Here is a 5,000-nt window from a genome sequence, read left to right on the forward strand (position 1 = left end):
AGTTCCCATTCCTTCTTTTGAGGCGCCTTTCACCCGTGTGTTGGTGGATATTGTGGGCCCTCTTCCTAAGACTTCTTCAGGATTTTCTTATGTGTTGACCATGATTGATATGGCTACTCGTTATCCTGAAGCCATTCCACTTAGAAATATCTCAGCGAAGAACGTGGTTAAGGAAATGCTAGGGTTCTTCACAAAGTTTGGTCTGCCCAAGGAGGTACAGTCAGACCGGGGAAGTAATTTCATGTCAAATGTTTTCAAGCAGTCTCTGAAAGAGTTGGACATCACCCAGATCAAGTCTTCAGCTTACCATCCCCAGACCCAAGGAGCGTTGGAGAGATATCATCAAACACTCAAATCGATGCTCAAGAAATACTGTTTGGAACATCAGAAAGACTGGGATAAAGGTCTTCCATTCGTTGTGTTTGCCGCAAGAGAATCTCCAAATGAATCACTGGGCTTCTCACCTTTTGAACTACTGTTTGGCCATGAAGTAAGAGGACCCCTTAAGTTACTCAAGGAATGCTGGCTGTCAGAGGAAGATGACGTCAACCTGCTGGAGTATGTGATGAAGTTCAAAGAACGGCTGTCCACTGCTTTACAGCTGGCGAGAGAGAATTCAGGAGCTGCTCAGGAGAAGATGAAGACTTGGTATGATAAGAAGTCCAGGTTACGCCACTTTCAGCCAGGAGATCAGGTTTTGATTCTGCTACCAGTTCATGGGCAACTTCTTCAAGCCAAGTTTAGTGGCCCTTATTTCGTGGAGAAGAAACTCAGTGATGTCAACTATGTCATCGCCACACCAGATCGTAGAAAGAACAAGCAACTATGTCACATCAACATGCTAAAGTTATATCACAGGCGGGATGAAAATAATCCAGTCTGCACTGTAGCTGTTCCACCCGAGTCTGCAAGTGAAGCTCTCCCATGCAGTATGAGCCTGAGTGATAGTTTGGGGAAGAATCCTGATATCATGAATGATCTCCAGACTAAGCTTTCTCATCTACCTCCCAAGGAAAGGCAGGAGTTTTCGGCATTACTGCAGGAGTACCCGCAAGTGTTCCGTGCCACTCCAGGAAGAACCACTGTGTTGATGCATGATGTCGATGTTGGAGACGCAAAGCCAATTAAATTGCCTCCTTACCTTGTGAACCCAGTGAAAGTTCCTCTCATCCAGAAGGAGCTTGGCTACCTGTTGGACCACAAGATGATTGAGCCCTGTCAGAGCGAGTGGAGTTCTCCTGTCACTCTAGTCCCTAAGCCAGGTGGGTCACAGAGGCTTTGCATCGACTATAGACGTGTTAATCAGATAACTAAAACAGACACTTACCCTCTCCCTCGTGTGGAGGATTGCATGGACAGGATCGGAAAGGCTAGGTACATAAGTAAGTTTGATTTGTTAAAGGGATACTGGCAAGTACCTATGACTGAACGTGCTAGGGAGATCTCATGTTTTGTAACATTAGGAAAGACTTTTGCATGTTCTGTAATGCCATATACAGATTGTTTTAGAGTAATAAGAAATTTCCTTTGTAAATTTCTTTTTTCTTCGTGGGGAGGTGTTACATAGCCTATGATTTCATCATCCTTTGTGTAATTTTAACGCACAGTTGCTGCATGTTTGATCACGAGCCTGTTCTGCCTCAGTCCCCCCCTTCTACCGTTATAGTAGAGTAAGTCGTTCTCTCTGTTATTCAGAGCGGGATTTTCAGCTCTTTGTCCCCATGGCTTCATTTGCGCGTCCTTCTTACAAGTTGTATCAAGCTCTCCTGGCCCCTATATAATGAGCTCAGTCTCTGCATCATTGCCACTTAGATCTGCTCCTCACTTTGTTCACATCTCTGTCCTCCCCTGTACAGTTATTATTATTGTGAATTTCTCAGGAAGTCTCCAACCATCTAGCAGCTGTGTGATTTGAGTATAAGTGTTGTTGCATTTTTTCTTGTACTGTGTAGCGTAAGGTTAATTCTTAGGCCTAGTGAGGTTTTTGATTAATGTTGGGTTTTATGTCAGTCATTTTTGATAATAGTTTGTATCTGTAATAATTTATCTGGCATTCACTGAGTATTATCTGGTATCTCATTTTATCAGGGCTGACTTAGATAAATTTACTCTTGCTAATTTCGTGTTAATAGAGGCTATTGCAGTTAACCATATATTTAACCTGTTTTTGCCATTACATTATCCTTATGAGTTCTGAATGTTTTGTTGTTAGTTTGAGCATTAAACTTTAACTTGCAATTTTACCTAACTCTTTTGTTTTGAACCTGGAACTTTACGGGACAGTAGTGACTCTTCGTATTCTCACTTAAAGTGTACATTATCTTTCTCTGTTCCGTAACAATATATATATATATATATATATATATATATATATATATATATATATATATATATATATATATATATATATATATATATAAAACCGATGATTCCTAACGCTTGCTAGTCTCATGTATCCGCTCACAATGTTCTTTCGTTGCATATTTAGCTATTATAAACCATTCTGCATTTAGTAAACCCACGGTGAATTCACATCCCCAGATTCATAAAAGGGTCACTGGCAGAAGTTGTTGCGGTGGGGGGATGGGGGTGGAGGGAGGTGGGTGTGTGGAGAGGCTGGTGTGGAGGAGGAAAACGCGTGAAATCTGGATGCCTGGGGGATGGCCGGGCAAGCTTTCGTTATCGCCATATTAAACGGAATTTAAGTGTTCTGCCTGTTTTATCACTCTTCCATTATTATGTGAAGGACTAGTGAATCAAAAGATGCAGCTTACGTTATAATTAATGCTGGAGTTGTCATTTATGGGTTGTGATTAGTTTGGGTTAATTATGAGATATGGCAACTCAGCTGCGTGGGGCAGGAGGTGAGAGGGCGTGAAATTTGTACTCTGATGCCGTCAGTAAATATCAAACTCATATTTTTATTAACTAATCCTTGGTTTCTGTAGACAAGCATAAGGCATATTGTAATGAGGATGAAGTCATGAGAGACGGGAGACAGGAATGGCTGTGGTAGTATTGGTTGTTGTGGTTTATTTAATCCGTTGAACAATACTATTAATGGTCAACTCATCAGGAGTTACGTGCTGGCTTATGAGCCTCTGTTTCGGGTAGACACACCGGCTGTCTTGTGGTGACTAGTTTGACTGACGAGTGTCCTTGTTTGTTGTGTTTTGACGCGTGTGAAGACAAGGCCAGGAATATCAGGCATCATATCAACACCTGTGTGACTTGTAGTGCAGGTGTGGCTGACTTGAGAGGCAACAACGGCATTATAAGGCGAGTATACCAAGCATTATAAGGCGAGTATACCAAGAATTACACGAGATTAGGTTAATGGCGTGACTTTGTCGGTAGGCAGATACGTAAGTAGGTGAGTGAGGGAAGATTTTTACAAGATTTTTTTGATCTTGTACGTAGATGGATGAGTAGGTAAAGTGAACAAAGAATATATATTTAGGTAAGAAGGATGAAATAAGCAACTTGCAGTTATGATGCCGTGGTAGTAACGGCAGCCCACGTGTTTGTACAATGTGTCGAAGCTTTGGCATCGTATTCATAAACTTTCTTGAGCCTAAGTTGTTTACACAGTGGTCTTAACTCATAGTCACCAAACACTTCACAACCTAACTCGAGTGAATAATTACGAGAAAAATACGAAGAGAAGTCATTCATTAGAGTAAGTGCTAAGGAAATGTTTTCGTGAGAAATTGGTTAAAATCTAAATGAATACAGACGCTGATTACAGTAAGCAAGACAATAAAAAGCTTTCCCAGGAGGATGGGAGGATAGGGGGTGGGAGGAAAGGGAGAGGGGAAGGAGAGAGAGAGGAAGAAGAGATGAAGATGGGAGAGGGCCTGAAAGGGGAGAAGGAAAGAACAAATAGGGTTAAAAAGAAAGTGAAAGATAGTGAGAGCAGAAGGGAGAGAGGAAGAAGGAAAAAGGGGAAGGTAAAATAAAGGGGAGACCAAAGAAGAGAATAGGGAAGGAGTGGAGAGGGAAGAAGGAGACAGGAAGAAATGCGAGTGAGAATGTTGGGGAGAGGAAGGGAAGGGTGAGAGATCAAGAAGGAAAGAGAGAAGAAAAGGAGAAACCAAGAAGAGAAAAGGAGACTGAAGCCGAGACGAGGAAGAGGAAAAGGAAAAGCTGGAGAGAGGGAAAAGAGAAAGGAGAAGGAATTAGAGGAAGTATAAGAAGTTGGAGGAAGGAGAGAAAGGGTAAGAGATGTGGGAAAAGGGGAAGGGAAAAAGTGGAAGAGAGGGAGGGAGGGAGAAAGGGTGAGGAGAAAGAAGAGTCAAATTCCCGGTTTAAGTGAGTGAGGAGATTCAGTCGTGATTACTAATTAGGAAAAGTGGGGTCATTTTAACCCCCCTAAGTACACACCCACCCTGATCCTTTGTGGAGAGAGAGAGAGAGAGAGAGAGAGAGAGAGAGAGAGAGAGAGAGAAAGGTGGTAAAGACAGCTACCGGTATGTGAGTAAATTTTATTCCTTCCCTACGATGCCGTCTTTTATTAATTTATTTTTGCTGCTGCCAGACGATTTCATTCAGCTAAGGAGAGCCTCGTTGTGGTAAAGGGCGGGAGAGAGGGAGGGGGCAGGTAGAGTGGGAGGGAGAGAGGGGGGAGGGAGATATACAGGGAGAGAGGAAGGGAGGCTGGTGGAGAGTAAGGGAGAGAAGGGAGGCAGAGAACGAGAGAGATACTGAACAAGCTATGGAGAGGAGATATATGGTAAAGAGAGGAAGGAAGTGAAGAAATGAGACAGAAAGGGAGGGAGAGAGGGATGGAGAGAGCATGACTGTTGGTATGTTGAGAGGGAGTACGGGAGAAAGGAAGTGAGAGAGAGAGAGGAAGGGGGACAAATGGGGAGGGAGGAAGGGAGAGAGTAGGAGGAGGGAGGGAGAGGAAGGGAATAAGAGAGACAGAGTGGGAGTGAGGAAGGGAGACAGGGTGAGAGGGGAAGGGGGGACAGGTATAGAGATCAAACATACAAGGCAGC

The 5,000-nt window shown here is 43.2% G+C and overlaps 1 protein-coding gene across 1 annotated transcript in view; it reads right to left on the minus strand.

Moving 5' to 3' along the window:
* The window catches only part of LOC145399853 (uncharacterized), a 143,114-nt gene that overhangs the window by 46,433 nt on the left and 91,681 nt on the right, over positions 1-5,000 (minus strand). The window lies entirely within an intron of this gene.

This window comes from Coenobita brevimanus, chromosome 50 (assembly GCF_032717465.1).
Source record: "Coenobita brevimanus isolate Jiangsu-jjx chromosome 50, ASM3271746v2, whole genome shotgun sequence".
Taxonomy (NCBI): domain Eukaryota; kingdom Metazoa; phylum Arthropoda; class Malacostraca; order Decapoda; family Coenobitidae; genus Coenobita; species Coenobita brevimanus.